At 42.1% G+C, this 17153-nt stretch overlaps 1 pseudogene across 1 annotated transcript; it reads right to left on the bottom strand.

Moving 5' to 3' along the window:
* Positions 1-839: 839 nt before the first annotated feature.
* LOC308379210 (large ribosomal subunit protein uL3-like) lies at positions 840-5637 on the bottom strand (annotated as a pseudogene). The gene is made up of 11 exons: positions 5634-5637; positions 5279-5386; positions 4821-4984; positions 4292-4406; positions 3500-3685; positions 3213-3372; positions 3020-3121; positions 2379-2474; positions 2106-2265; positions 1634-1763; positions 840-1052 (listed from the first exon to the last, which is right to left on the bottom strand). The product of its transcript is annotated as a large ribosomal subunit protein uL3-like (transcript).
* Positions 5638-17153: the final 11516 nt, after the last annotated feature.

The raw sequence follows: 17153 nt of genomic DNA, 5'->3' as shown, positions 1-17153 counted from the left end.
CTGTGGAGGCCCGAGAGAAGCGGGGGGAGACACAAAGATAAGGTTGGCACACACCGTTCATAAACCCACAGTGGGGACAGAGTAATCAAGTGTGGCCAGAGCTGGCCAAAGACACATTGAGTCTTTCAAGAAGAAGTGGGTATTCCAAGGCAACACTAGGGTTGCATGTTCACAGGAAGTGTGTGTTCCCAATGAGTGAACAGGGAGACGGCACAAACAGGTACCGCTCCCCTGCCTCACCGGGGTTCACTCTGGCACTGGAATGGAACCCAGACTTCAGACTAGGGACTAAGGAGGTTACGATCAGTGAAAAATGGGCCAGAATGGCAAATTCCAACACGACAGGAGAGACAAGGTAAATATAGACAATTTGCTTACCATGAACGCCTTTTCTTCGGCTGTCTGGAAGCGTCCGTGTCCGAACTTGGAAGTGGTGTCGATGAAATTGAGGTCGATCTTCTCCAAAGCTCGACGGCTGGTCATTGGGGAGTCTCCACAATAGTCACAGCCTCAACCACTTTCTTGTTGACCTCTTGAGTGGGGACAATTCATTTCAAAATGCATAATAGTTGACATGTACAATATTCACTGGAAAAACCTAATAATTTTAACAGCGCCAATTCACTTATATTTAACATTCAATTATCAATGCAATAAATGTTTTGAGTCAGCAGGTCTGGGAAGGCCTGCAGACCAATCAACTGCGCTCAGAATTCGACATTCAACAGGGGCTAAGGCCCAAATCTGTCCGCCCGTCGAGAGGCTCATCACTGGCAGACAAGAACAACAAAGACGATCTAACATCGTTGTCCATATTCGCACTGTATCAAATGAATGCACTAACTTGATCTAGGTCTGTCGACTTCACGCACGATGTGCCTCATGCCAGCTATGTAGCCGAGGAGGGCGGTGAGGTGGACTGGCTTGCTGGGGTCATCCTTGGGGAAGCTCTTGACTTTGCCACGGTGACGCCTGCTCCTCTTGCGTGGTAGGAAGCCCAGGGATCCGTGGCGCATCCGATGGGCCTTCTGCTTCAGGGTCAGCAGACGCATCTAGAGCAGAGGGACATTTTTGAAAACGACATCACAAAAAGAATCATCTAGACACCTATACTAAGGGACTTCCACTTCTAATGCAGGTCCACCAAACATGTAGCAATGCAAAACTCAAATAAACATATTTATGATATGTAATGCAAATCACCCCTGTGCAACTTATTATTTGCAATTTAACTTTTCTAGATGGACATCAGCTTTGAAACCTTTTCTTAAACATAGCTTCAACATTTGCAGAGTAAAGCCACAATTGATCAGTGCAACTTATAAGTGAGTAGCTGCCATTAAAAGGGTAACTAGCCCTTCAAAGAGCAGGCCATGGCCATATTGGGAACCACTATTCTAATGTTACTGGTGATCCGGCTTATGGGTTGTGTTCTCAGAAGGAAGGCAGCGGAATAAATCCTCATTAGAATCAGGCGCCATGCCTGACGCAGTATTCCTTGTTCTCGTCACTGAACACCCTTACCCACAAGGTTACCAAGAAACCCATTTTTGGGACTAAGGTACATGGCCGAAAGAGGCAAACCTACACAGAATACTTATGTAGTCCAAAAGAAGCATAGAACAAGACCAACCTGTGTGTGGGCCATGATACGGATGACCTGGCAGTACTTCATGGAAGCAAAGTCCTTCTCCAACTGCTTCTTGCACTCATCATCCTGCCACCTCTTGCAGTACTTGGTGAAGGCCTTCTTGGACTTGTACCTGTGGAGGCCTGAGTGAAGCGGGGGGAGACACAAGGAAAAAGGTTGGCACACACACCTTTCATAAACCAACAGTGGGGCCAGAGTAATAAAGTGTGGCCAGAGCTGGCCAAAGACACATTGAGTCTTTCAAGAAGAAGTGGGCATTCCAAGGCAACACTAGGGTTGAATGTTCACAGGAAGTGTGTGTTCCCAATGAGTGAACAGGGAGACGGCACAAACAGGTACCGCTCCCCTGCCTCACCGGGGTTCACTCTGGCACTGGAATGGAACCCAGACTTCAGACTAGGGGCTGAGGCAGGTTACGATCAGTGCAAAATGAGCCATAATGGCATCTTCCAACAAGACTGGAGACACCAGGTAAATAGACAATTTGCTAACCATCAACACGTTCTTTTCCTGGGCTGTCTGGAAGCGTCCCGTGTCCGAACTTGGAAGTGGAGTTTGATGAACTTGAGGTCGATCTTCTCCAAAGCACGACGGCTGGTCTGCACAAGCAGAGACTGGAGGAAAAAAAAAAAAAAAAGAAATTCAGTTTTCAATTTCATTCTAAAAAGCCCAACCCTGTGCCTTTGGTCAAAAGAGCAGTGACATCTTCAGTGCCCCTCCCCCTCACCTTGCGCAGAGTCAGCACCCTCTTCTTGATTCCAATCGTACAGCCCTTCAGCATCAGGAAGTCATTGGGCACCTCACCATAGCAGACAAAGACACCCTGCAGACACAAACATGTGGATTAGGTTGGACACAATATGGTAGAACATGCACCTGAGACCTTTCCCATTGCATGCACTCACCATGTGAAACAATACAACCAGCACTATACTTGCATTTTTACTTTTAATACACAGATGGCCATCAGCTTTGAAATGGCTTTTCTTGAGTATGCTTCTACATTTGCAGCGTTATTTTACTTTAATTTTTTTATTGTTTATTTTTTTAAAGGAGGCCAACCCCATCATTTGGGAACCACTATTCTAATGTTACTTTGATCATGCATGCCAGTTTTGGGTATGTTCTCAGAGGAAGGCAGCGGAATAAATCTTCATCAGAGTCAGGCGCCATGCCTGACGCAATATTCCTTGTTCTCGTCACTGAACACCCTTACCCAAGAAACCAAATTTGGAGACCAGGTGTTGTAAGTGTCAGTGCTACATAACTTAAAATATTTAAGGTTGATGTTCGGATTTATACATCACAAATCCCATTGCCTTAATAACACATATGTATTCACAAAATCTGCCCTGATTTGAGACTCACCATGGGGGTGATGCTCTTGTTAGACAGATCGTAATCTGTTGAGGCGTTGTGCTTGACCACTTTGCCCTCCTTGGTGTGAGAGCCCTGGCCAATCTTGTAGATCTGTTGAGCACACACACATTTAGTACCATAATAAACCAACCAAGTATAGCACACCCTGTGCATTTTTAAAGTATTGGTGCACATAATTTACCTTCTTGTTGATTTCGGTACGGTGGTGGTAACCCTTCTGACCAGCACGGGCCACAGAGTAGGCCACACGGCAGGATGCCAGGCACCGTTACAGGCAACCTTACGCAGAGCACGATGGGTCTTACGGGGCAGCTTCTTCGTGTGCCAACGGCTCGTCACACCTGCACAGTTAACATCAAATAATTAACACTTGATTCCAACATGAGTGCAGTCATACTAGGACAAAGTACCAAGGCTGAAGGTCTGAGAAGGGAGCAGTAAAGAAAAAAAAAAAAGTCGGAAACGTACCCTTGTAACCATGTCCCTTGGTGACACCGATGTTGTCAATCATCCCGTCCTTAGAGAAAACATTTGTGACGGGATAGCCTGCTCCAGCTTCTTGCTGGCCCAGTCGACCTTGTCACCAATGCTGCCACCGTTCAGCTGAACCTCCATCAGATGGGCCTTATTCTGCTTCAGGGGCAGCAGACGCATCTGGAGCAGAGGGACATTTTTTAATATGACATCACAAAAAGAATCATCTAGACACCTATACTAAGGGACTTCCACTTCTAATGCAGGTCCACCAAACATGTAGCAATGCAAAACTCAAATAAACATATTTATGATATGAAATGCACACGTATTATTTGCAATTTAACTTTTCTAGAGGGCCATCAGCTTTGGAAGCTTTTCTTAAACATAGCTTCAACATTTGCAGAGTTAAAGCCACAATTGATCAGTGCAAATTATAAGTGACTAGCTGCCATTTAAAGGGTAATCATTCAACACCATGTTAGGCACAGGTCTGCTGGATTATTAGATCAACTAGCCCTTCAAAGAACAGGCCATGGCCATATTGGGAAGCACTATTCTAATGTTACTGGTGATCCGGCTTATGGGTTGTGTTCTCAGAAGGAAGGCAGCGGAATAAATCCTCATTAGAATCAGGCGCCATGCCTGACGCAGTATTCCTTGTTCTCGTCACTGAACACCCTTACCAAGAAACCCATTTTTGGGACTAAGGTACATGGCCGAAAGAGGCAAACCTACACAGAATACTCATGTAGTCAAACAGAAGTTCCATAGATCAAGACCAACCTGTGTGTGGGCCATGATACGGATGGAAGCAAAGTCCTTCTCCAACTGCTTCTTGCCCTCATCCTCCTGCCACTTCTTGCAGTACTTGGTGAAGGCCTTCTTCTTGGACTTGGACCTGTGGAGGCCCGAGAGAAGCAGGGGGGAGGCACAAGGAAAAAGGTTGGCACACACACACACAACACACCTTTCATAAACCCACAGTGGGGCCAGAGGAATAATGTGTGGCCAGAGCTGGGCGCCAATCCTCGGGTTTGCCGAGGGGTGGCAGCCACAGCTTCATAAGTCGTTTTGGCTCATGGCACGGCTTCTAAGGAACCCTCTCAACCGACCAGAGGAGCCCGGAGCCACAGGGCACCCAAGCAGAGATGGGGTTTAACTGTTAGACCTGCACCAAGAAACACCAGAAGGCTTCAAACTGAACAGCAACATCATGCTCCATAAACCTAGTCTACTAGTAGGACACCATAGGGTAGTTTAATTGTGCAAAGTTTAATATAAAATTATTTCAATTCAAAAAAAAAAATCTCACCAGTTTTTATAGAAGCAGGGCTTGCACTTATCACTGACGTGCTCGGCGAAGACGGTCTTGAAGGCACTCAGGCTACGAGGAGTCATGACATCCACCCACAACTCCAACCACCATCATAAACTCCACAATAGCCACAGCCTCAACCACTTGCTTCTTGTTGACCTCTGTTGAGTGAGTTGAGAATTCATTTAAAAATGCATGATCATAGTACTTCACTTGAAAAACCTAACATGAACAGCGCCAATTCACTTAAATTTAATTCAATTATCAATGCAATACATGTTTTGAAAGTAAGAAGGCCTGCAGACCAATCAACTGCGCTCAGAACTCGACATTCAACAGGGGCTAAGGCCCAAATCTGTCCGCCCGTCGAGAGGCTCATCACTGGCAGACAAGAACAACAAATACTATGTAATATTGTTCTCCATATTCGCACTGTATCGAGTGAATGCACTAACTTGATCTAGGTCTGTCGACTTGACGCACGATGCGAGTCATGCCAGCTATGTATTTTTGTCGGATAAGGTTTCCAAGTGATCCTTTTCCAAATTGAAACTCATTAAGACCTACCCGGTGGCAGCATGGAGCAGGAAAGGATGAATGGGCTGGCTATCCTCTTCATTGAAAAAGCATTTCATGCATCACCAGTTTCATGTTTGAAAGGCATTGCTCGACTTGCAGGTGCGGTGTCCCTTTAGCTGAGCTCAGTCACACGGACGGACTTCCAAACCTTGCGCCTAAACTATTTATATCGTATTGTCTTATCACATGATCAAATAGAGGCTTGACATTGGACAACAAGTTATGAATTACCCATCATGGGTATCAAAGACGTCACTTCCGAAAGGCCTGCCGAGAACTGCCGTTCTACTGTCCCTCTTATGCTGTAAATTTGATCTTAGTTTATTTAACAAATGATCAATGGCATTTATGTTTTCATTATAAAAGATATTAGGGGAGTATGCATTCAAATAATGTACATTAACCTTAATAAGAACTGTTTCTTTATCGCACACAATAACAGTTTAGCTAAACGGCCCTAAACAGTTCCCCATTCATTCTCAATGGTAGTGCTAAACCATCACGGATGTAATAATATTTTGGCAAATTTGGAATTGTTTTAAAAATATGATGTAATCTGAAATCCTTAATCACCAGTCTCCAAACGGAAAACTTAAAATGTGACCTCCCCGTCGGGGAATATATTCTTTTGGCCACAACGACTTTTTGGCGCTGTTCCGAGGTTTTTTAAAGACGCGCCGTCTTTGAAATTTTACTTCAGGCAAACTTCTGACAGGAGACGGGACAAGTCACCAGAGATTCGCTACTTTTATTCACGCTAATGTGCATGCATTTAAGGTAAGCTACGTTGTTTGGGGGGAATGTACAAATACAGGATTAATTTAAGTTATAACGCCATATATTTCCTGCTTTGTGGTAACATTAGTGTTCGCTGCTAATTCGTTTGGTTGATGACAGGATTTTCTCTCTCACATTAGACAAGTTTGGAGTAATCATGTGTTAAATAATGAATGAACATAATAACAATCATTGGTATTGTGTATGGTATTGCTGTTGTTACATGATCTTATATTGTAAGGACGGTACTGACACTCATTTAGTGTCACCAATTGGCTAGCATCGCTAGCTAGGTAATGATGTAGACTTGTGGTGAAATGACACGTCAAATAATTAATGGACATGATCGTTTTATATAGTCATGTGTCCAGCTTTCGTGTCGTGACGTTAAATAGTCTTGTCAGTTCGTTTCTGACAGGGTTGTAATGTTGTGTTGATGAGTTAGCTACCTATACCTCAGCATTGCTAGCTTGCTAAGAGATTGACGCTACAGGCTTGTGTTTAAATAACGTAATAATGAATGAACATGATTGTATTTAATATTTATGTGCACGGTTTTCATGTTGTGATGTTAACTCATCCTTACACCATGGATTTGACTTGTAATGTGTTGATAACTCGTCAGAATCACTGGCTTGGTAAGAGCTATTGGCTTAATGCATTGCACCAACTAACAGCTGGACTACTAAGGGATTGATACGAGCTCTCTTTTACAATATACAATATAACATAGGCTACATATAATGTACAAATTACGTTGTAAATACTATACTAGAACCACAGTAGACTTTCAAACAATCAACTGAAGTCTGTCTACAGTGTTAATCAAATGTTATGTAATTTCCCCTCAGTCTTTGATCTATGCAACACCTCTCCTGCCCCCCTCTCTTCCTTCTCCCATCTTGCTCTCTCTCTCTACACACACACACACACACACACACACACACACACACACACACACACACACACACACACACACACACACACACACACACACACACACACACACACAGCACTTCTTCTGCCCAGGCTCACAGAATGTGAAAGAACACACAGACGCACGCACGCACGCACGCACACCTACATACACTTACACTCACAAACACGCCAGGACACACGCACACACAGAAGAGAGTGTTTGGTGGCTGTTCAGTTGAGTATCTGACCTCCTTCCTGCTCTCATCTCCTCCCTCTGTTTCAGCAAACCAAGAGAAAGCTGGATGTCGCCAATAAACGCCAGGAGCTGCTGTATGACAAGCTGAGGGAACAGAGTGTGAGTACAACCTCTGTGTCTGTGTGAATGTGTGTGTATGCTGTGAGATGGTGTGTGTGTGTTTAGATAGGAGTATCTCCCTGTGGTGTTTGTGTGTGAGGCCTATTCTCCCTCCTATCTCCCCTCAGCTCTCTCCAGTCATCATGTGTGGGTTGCACAACATGTCGCGCAGAAAACACATGTGGACACACACGCTAGGACACACACACACTAATGCCTGCACGCACAGCACTTCTTCTGAGTAGAAGTACGAGTATCTACTTAAAGCACTGTGTGTGCGTGCCTGCGTGCGTACGTCTGTGCGTGTGTGCATGCGTCTGTGTGTCCCTGCCTGCCTGGGTGCGTACGTCTGTGTGAGTGTGTGTGTGCGTGCGTGCATCTGTGAGTGCGTATGTCTGTACGTGCCGGCCCGCCTACGTCTGCCCGCGCGTGCCTGCCTGCTTGCCTGCCTGCGTGCGTGCTTCTGTGTGTGCCTGCCTGCCTGTGTACCTCTCTGTGTGTGTGTGCGTGCGTGCGTCTGTGTGTGCCTGCCTACGTCTGTGCGTGCCTGCGTGCGTACGTCTGTGTGTGCATGAGTGCATCTGTGTATGCATGCGTGCATCTGTGTGTGCTTTCCTGTGTCTGTGCATGCCTGCCTGCGTGTGTACCTCTGTGTGTGCGTGCATGCGTCTATGCCTGCCTGCGTGCGTACGTCTGTCTGTGTGTGCGTCTGTGGGTGCATGCTGTCTGTATGTGTCTGCCTGAATCTGTGCGTGCCTGCCTGCGTATGCCTGTGTTTATGCGTGCGTGCGTGCATCTGTGTGGATGTGTGCGTCTGTGTGTGTGTGTGCCTGCCTGCGTGTGTCTGCGTGCCTTCCTGCCTGCTAATCAAATGTGTTCATTTCAGTCGCATAAAAATAATAACTGGTTTATTTTACTGTCCCCTAGGCTCCAGCCTAACCAGGTGTAAAGAGTTTGGCAGTGCCAAGAAGAGAGTGGATGGCCACTGAATTGTTCCAGGCCCAGGGCTGACAGGGGCAGTACAGTGGCTCTGTCCACACGTCTGACACAAGACTCCATTTAGAAAATTGTGGGAGGCATCTAGGAGAAGCAGCAGCACCAGCCAGAACAGAAGAGAAGACAGACAAAGACCTGTCTTGCCTGTGGACAGCCCAGGTCTAAATATGAGACTGATGAAGGAGCTTTAATGTATTTATTGAAATCTCACATGCTCTGCCCCTGATGCTGAGGTCTTCACCATGACGACAGTGCACATTCACATGTATTGAACACACGCATAAAGTACTAATTTGGAGCGAGGGGATGTATGTCTATGCTTGTCAGTTTCATTTAGTCATTGTGAAAAGGTATATTTGAAAGCTGGCCTTAAAATGTTCCATATCATTTCTGAAATGCTTATCTTATGATTACCATACTACAATTGTAAAAACCATGCAGTCCTATTGATACATATAATTTGATGCGTATATTTTGTCAGGTATATATTTGACTTTCTTTTATCTGTGCACATAAGACTGTATGTTAAACTGACCTCAATGCATCAGGCCAGCCAGGCAGATGCTCCCTTTTGATCAAGTTTCCATCTTTTTAAAGGGAAGTTTGTCATTGTTAATAGCTATTTGTTAGTCATTTTCTTTTGTCATTGTTAGCAGTTATATTTAATTGTTGGCCTTAAATGATACATGTTATTTCTAAAACATGTATCTTTACATACAGTCCACGCTATTCCATTTGTGTAAATATTGAGACAAGTACAAATTATTTCAGATAATGTCAATAAAACTATGATGACTAATAAAAATTGAACTTTCTTTGAAATATTACACACTGCCTTTACTCCTGCTTAAATGAAAACCATATAGCTTTTTCTCAGCGTAATTATACCATCTACAACAATAGGCTCTGTGTCATAAGAATGCATCCAAGTCTGCTGGTTCGGTTGATTTAAGCACTGCAGGGGATATTAATAATAAACACACTTTGACAAACAAGAGAAGAACTAAACAACATTACTACATTTCTCCAAAGATACTGACAATCTGATGGAGTAGTGATTGTACTATGTTCCAAGTAGTAGCATTACTATACATTTGATATAAACTACAAAAAAACTAATTTTACATAGAAAGTTGTAATTGTTTTTTTAATCCCCAAGTATTTCCAATGCTTTCTACTCATTTATTTCACATTCGATAACGCCTCAATGGGGATACGAACCCTCTATCTTGGGGAATATAAAATAAATAATCAAATGCACGGACCCAAGAAAATGCTTCAATCCGATTGGCCGGTAATCCGTTACAGGAATACACGACTGGCGCCCGCGTGACAGGCGGGGATACTATCCACTATACTAACGAGGATTGGCACGCCACTCTCCCGTGAACATGAGCTGTTCTTCTCTGTTCTTCGCTGTTACACAATAGCAGTTTAGCTAAATGGCCCTAAACAGTTCCCCATTCATTCTCAATGGTAGTGCTAAACCACTACGGATGTAATATAATTTTGGCCACTACTACCTTTTGGAGCTGTGGCGAGTTTTAACAAATGATCAATGGCATTTATGCTTTCATTATAAAAGATATTAGGGGAGTATGCATTCAAATAATGTACATTAACCATAATAAGAACTGTTTCTTTATCGCACACAATAGCAGTTTAGCTAAACGGCCCTAAACAGTTCCCCATTCATTCTCAATGGTAGTGCTAAACCACTACAGATGTAATATTATTTTGGCAAATTTGGAATTGTTTTAAAAATATGATGTAATCTGAAATCCTTAATCACCAGTTTCCAAACGGAGAACTTAAAATGTGACCTCCCCGTCGGGGAATTGAACCCCGGTCTCCCGCGTGACAGGCGGGGATACTATCCACTATACTAACGAGGATTGGCACGCCACTCTCCCGTGAACATGACCTGTTCTTCTCTGTTCTTCGCTGTTACACAATAGCAGTTTAGCTAAATGGCCCTAAACAGTTCCCCATTCATTCTCAATGGTAGTGCTAAACCACTACGGATGTAATATAATTTTGGCCACTACTACCTTTTGGAGCTGTGGCGAGTTTTAACAAATGATCAATGGCATTTATGCTTTCATTATAAAATATATTAGGGGAGAATGCATTCAAATAATGTACATTTACCATAATAAGAACTGTTTCTTTATCGCACACAATAGCAGTTTAGCTAAACGGCCCTAAACAGTTCCCCATTCATTCTCAATGGAAGTGATAAACCACTACGGATGTAATATTATTTTGGCAAATTTGGAATTGTTTTAAAAATATGATATAATCTGAAATCCTAAATCACCTGTCTCCAAACTGAGAACTTAAAATGTGACCTCCCCGTCGGGGAATTGAACCCCGGTCTCCCGCGTGACAGGCGGGGATACTATCCACTATACTAACGAGGATTGGCACGCCACTCTCCCGTGAACATGACCTGTTCTTCTCTGTTCTTCGCTGTTACACAATAGCAGTTTAGCTAAATGGCCCTAAACAGTTCCCCATTCATTCTCAATGGTAGTGCTAAACCACTACGGATCTAATATAATTTTGGCCACTACTACCTTTTGGAGCTGTGGCGAGTTTTAACAAATGATCAATGGCATTTATGTTTTCATTATAAAATATATTAGGGGAGAATGCATTCAAATAATGTACATTTACCATAATAAGAACTGTTTCTTTATCGCACACAATAGCAGTTTAGCTAAACGGCCCTAAACAGTTCCCCATTCATTCTCAATGGAAGTGATAAACCACTACGGATGTAATATTATTTTGGCAAATTTGGAATTGTTTTAAAAATATGATATAATCTGAAATCCTAAATCACCTGTCTCCAAACGGAGAACTTAAAATGTGACCTCCCCGTCGGGGAATTGAACCCCGGTCTCCCGCGTGACAGGCGGGGATACTATCCACTATACTAACGAGGATTGGCACGCCACTCTCCCGTGAACATGACCTGTTCTTCTCTGTTCTTCGCTGTTACACAATAGCAGTTTAGCTAAATGGCCCTAAACAGTTCCCCATTCATTCTCAATGGTAGTGCTAAACCACTACGGATGTAATATAATTTTGGCCACTACTACCTTTTGGAGCTGTGGCGAGTTTTAACAAATGATCAATGGCATTTATGCTTTCATTATAAAAGATATTAGGGGAGTATGCATTCAAATAATGTACATTTACCATAATAAGAACTGTTTCTTTATCGCACACAATAGCAGTTTAGCTAAACGGCCCTAAACAGTTCCCCATTCATTCTCAATGGTAGTGCTAAACCACTACGGATGTAATATTATTTTGGCAAATTTGGAATTGTTTTAAAAATATGATGTAATCTGAAATCCTAAATCAGCTGTCTCCAAACGGAGAACTTAAAATGTGACCTCCCCGTCGAAGGACCTAAAAGCTGTCCCATGCATTTCCAATGTTACTGCAAAACAGTGTGAATGTAATATTCTTTTGGCCACAACGACTTTTTGGCGCTGTTCCGAGGTTTTTTAAAGACGCGCCGTCTTTGAAATTTTACTTCAGGCAAACTTCTGACAGGAGACGGGACAAGTCACCAGAGATTCGCTACTTTTATTCACGCTAATGTGCATGCATTTAAGGTAAGCTACGTTGTTTGGGGGGAATGTAAAAATACAGGATTCATTTAAGTTATAACGCCATATATTTCCTGCTTTGTGGTAACATTAGTGTTCGCTGCTAATTCGTTTGGTTGATGACAGGATTTTCTCTCTCACATTAGACAAGTTTGGAGTAATCATGTGTTAAATAATGAATGAACATAATTAGGGATGCACCGATACCACTTTTTTACAAACCGATACGAGTACGAGTATTTTTATTTCTGCACTTGCCGATACCGAGTACCGATACTTCCAAGATTTGATTTCCATGAAAGATTTTATTTCATCCTCTGCAGGTTATGTCAAGCCTATAGTACAACATTAACAGAAGGCTATCCCAAGCCAAAAATAAAGAACTTTCTGGTTTAAACCAAAAAAAAAAAAAAGAGTCAATATCATCACATTAGACAAAATTTGCATATAGACAGATGGCAATTTAATTTGCTGCATAGTTAACAACACAGTCTGCTTAACAAAAAGTGAACAGAACTATCCTGGATGATAAGAACATGAGCACAGTTCAGTTACAAAAGGATCAACAACTCTCTTCCTCCCCTTCTCTCTTTCTCTCTCTCTGTCAGTGTGCGTGCGCGTTTTTGTCTTTTGAAAGACGTCAGTAAAGATTGGTTGCTTGGTCTCTTGCACCACTGGCATGAGCGAACTTTGTGTGCTTAGCACTATGGTGCGTCTTCAGATGTTATATCAAATTGCTTGTGTCAAACGAAGTACTTTCCTTTCCCCCCTTCGACACTGTAACAGTGCAGATCTTACACTGTGCCTTACTCCTTTCATCATTTATCTTAAAATGAGTCAAAATCGCCGTTAAGGCAGGACAACGGTATAGCGATTTCTTACTAGAGTTTAATGTTGACAATGAACTGGGCTACGTTCTTGCAGCCAAATTGACACTTGCCTGAAGTTTGACTGTGTTAGGGAAGTTGTTTGCAACCTAGCCAACATAGCTATCACAATAACATTGCAAAGAAGTTAACGCAAAAGCACTTAATATTAGCATCAGGCGGAAAAACGGAAAAAAACGTAATACTAGCATCAATGTCCAAGAGTGTTAAAACAACCTTGCTAACATCGCTAACGGGATGTCTTGCTAGCGGCTACTTGCTAGCGGGTGTTTATGACAAACTAACAAGATTCCTGAAACACAAGACAAGACAGACGTCCTCTTTTACCCTCACATGTCCTCCTTTCGAGACCTAAATGCGTCCGGGTAAAAGAGGAGAAAACAAATACATTCCCGTCCCCGTCAATCAACCGTAGCAAATGGCAATAATATGTTATAGGCGCAGCGTCGCTAAAGACAGTAGGCTAGCCCCTACACTTTCCCTATGTAACAGCAGTTCTAAGTTAACTGCAAAACATAAAATAGCCGAAGATAGCACTTACCTTTACTGGAGGTCGTACGTGTTAAGTTTAAAATCTCTAGCGAAACCGCTAGCTTACGCAAGCCACCTCCACACATCGTATCCAAGCTGTTATTGAATTCATTTAAACTGCAAGTTCAACTTATCTGTCTGCAATACCGCTCTCGGCCTCTATGCAACTCGCCGCTCTCACACCTGGCAGGCATAGGGCTCAGATACACATGCGCGTTTTTGTAAAAACGCGACGCTAGGAAATACATTGATTCCTATGGTACGGCGCGCTTTCACGCAAAGCGCCCCGTACCATAGGAATCAATGCATTTCCTAGCGTCGCGTTTTTACAAAAACGCGTATGTGTATCTGAGCCCATAGACAGTAGAGGAGACGAAAACACACGCGTTAAGACGCAACACTGGGTATCGGTTTTTGGTATCGGTAATTTAAAACGAGTACGAGTACGAGTATTTTAACGAAGTATCACCCCATTCCCGATACTGGTATCGGTATCGGTGCATCCCTAATTACTATACATTTGATATAAACTACAAAAAAAACTAATTTTACATAGAAAGTTGTAATTGTTTTTTAATCCCCAAGTATTTCCAATGCTTTCTACTCATTTATTTACACGACTGGCCCCCACCGGCCAGTCGTGTATTCCTGTAACGGATTACCGGCCAATCGGATTGAAGCATTTTCCTGGGTCCGTGCATTTGATTATTTATTTTATATTCCCCAAGATAGAGGGTTCGTATCCCCATTGAGGCGTTATCGAATGTGAAATAAATGAGTAGAAAGCATTGGAAATACTTGGGGATTAAAAAACAATTACAACTTTCTATGTAAAATTAGTTTTTTTGTAGTTTATATCAAATGTATAGTAATGCTACTACTTTGAACATAGTACAATTACTACTCCATCAGATTGTCAGTATCTTTGGAGAAATGTAGTAATGTTGTTTAGTTCTTCTCTTGTTTGTCAAAGTGTGTTTATCATTAATATCCCCTGCAGTGCTTAAATCAACCGAACCAGCAGACTTGGATTAATTCTTATGACACAGAGCCTATTGTTGTAGATGGTATAATTACGCTGAGAAAAAGCTATATGGTTTTCATTTAAGCAGGACTAAAGGCAGTGTGTAATATTTCAAAGAAAGTTCAATTTTTATTAGTCATCATCGTTTTATTGACATTATCTGAAATAATTTGTACTTGTCTCAATATTTACACAAATGGAATAGCGTGGACTGTATGTAAAGATACATGTTTTAGAAATAACATGTATCATTTAAGGCCAACAATTAAATATAACTGCTTACAATGACAAAAGAAAATGACTAACAAATAGCTATTAACAATGACAAACTTCCCCCCCCGTGCAGAATCCTTCAGTATACTTCTGTGCACTCATGATTAGGCTTATCAAACAGGCAAAGTATTACTTTTTCCACTTGCTGGTTAATTATAACTGCGCTGTGCTCTATGAAACAGCTTAAGCGTAGCAGGATATTATGCAAGTTAATTGAATTGAATTGAATCGAAAACACAGTTGTAAACAGGATTTATTCAATATAAAAAAAATCACTTGCAGTCATTTTACTCAAGCATTTTCAGGCATAAACATATATTAAATTGAATTTGATTTTACAAAACAAGTCATCTATTCATCTTCCACAAATATAATATGGAACTCCTGCATTTCTGTTTATATACATACGTATATATATATAAGAAAGCTATACATTTGATGACTAGTAAAAAACTTTACATAAATGGAATGGTGTTGACAATCCAGATACTGTGCGAAAGAAAGGATCAAGTCTTCAGGTGATTGAGGATTAACATCTCAAACATTGTTCAGAAAGCTCAGTGCAGGACTTCAGTGTTTAAAACCAACACATCTAAGGGAGGTACATTGCATACACTGATCAAACTGCTCATCCGTCCCACTCCCAAGAACTCATTTACCTACACTCTACTATATATTTATATAAGGTGAACAAATAAGTGCTATGAAACAACATTCATAAAGGGATGCTGTCAAAATATTGCCTCTTCATTGTCCTCACGCCCAACTCACAGTTTACACAGCAGACTGACACTTCTGTAATTTTGGCTATGACAGCTTCTAGCAATGCAAGAAGCAAATGCAATGGTAAGCAGCAGGGAAGCTAAAATTAAAAGGCACACAAAAGTGTCAACCCCAAAACTTTGATCCCATATGTACCCCTGAACAAATCTGATCTACTGTCTTTGGCTATGATTTTACAAATCTAATGTGTACATAAAAAGTATTATATAATAAAGGGAGTTTTTCAATAAAACTCATTCTCTGGGTGAACGTGAATGAAAACATGGTTGAACGACTCAGGAATTCAGCAAAGTCTGTGAAAGCATGGGTTGGACATACAGTATAGTCAGAAGGACAAACACATGGTGATCCCCACCATGTGTTTGTCTTCGCTGACAAACACCAAGGCATTGAAAGGTCACACAGAGCACATGTAATAATAATAATAATAATAATATCTTTATTTTGTATTGCGCTTTTTCAGATACCCAAAGTCGCGTGATTCTGGAGTTCACTTGGCCCTTTTCTGGCAGGTACCTTGTGCCATGTCAGAGGCCCACTGCATCCCCAAGTCACCAGTTATCTAGGTCAGCGCTGTTTGGAGTGGAAGACTTGCAGGTGTTCTGAAGGCTAGTGACATAAAACCAGAGTACATTATGGTTCGTTGTCATAGAAACCTGGGGGGTGGGGGTCATTACAACCATCAGAGCTTCACAGCATTAGAATGTTTGACATCAGTGTCCCACCAGAGACCATTAATGAATAAACCAATGATAAGGGACCAAATGAGCCTTAGTCTTTTTCCATCCACCCACACATGGGATGACTGTGTCTCTGACGTTTCTTGGCTTTAACCTAAAAGCCTTATTGAACCTCATTAAACCTAAAAGCCTTATTGAACCTCATCAATATTGATTGAAATAAATAACAATATAAAGGCAAAAGAATGTCGAATCTACACATATAACAGATAGAGCCACAAATCCCTCCTGTGAAAAATATCTGTTTCAGTAGTCAGCTTCAGACATCTTTAGAGAACTAAGAAAAATAACTACAGAAATCCCTAACCCACACCCACCCTGACTGTGGGAATTCCTGAGAAGTAGAATACAGTACTTTCACTTGTTTTTAAACCGTAGGTTCATAAATACTAAATGTAAGTGCTCTCTACTGAGGATTTCTGTGTGTACTTTGGCATTCAATGAAAAGTGCGGGGAGGGGAGGGCGAGAGAGCGAGACAACAACCCTTTGAAAACAACTTGTGCCCCTGGTGAGAAGGTGAAGTAACCCATTTTGAAGGCTTTGGAGTGACAGGTCGTCGTGACCACACAATCGTCAGTGAGTGGTTTGCCTGTCTCCTATGACACAAATACATTAACAGCATCGACAGGGTATCTGAAGTGGAAAAGAATCACCATACTGGTCACTGTTGGACACCGTGTTCTCTTGTGCCTCTGTTTAGACATGTTCTTTGTGTTTGTTACATACAAACACAAACCATGTATGCCTCACTGTCCTCCTGCCTCGTCTTCACTTCTTCCTTTTCTCTTCTTGTCTGCATAGGTCTTGCCGCTAAGGTCAGTCTTGTGACCCGCTCTGAAC

Source organism: Sprattus sprattus, assembly GCF_963457725.1.
Source record: "Sprattus sprattus genome assembly, chromosome: 18".
In the NCBI taxonomy this organism is placed as follows: domain Eukaryota; kingdom Metazoa; phylum Chordata; class Actinopteri; order Clupeiformes; family Clupeidae; genus Sprattus; species Sprattus sprattus.
Note: the sequence above shows the minus strand (reverse complement) of the source record. Positions and strands in the feature narration are given on the sequence as shown.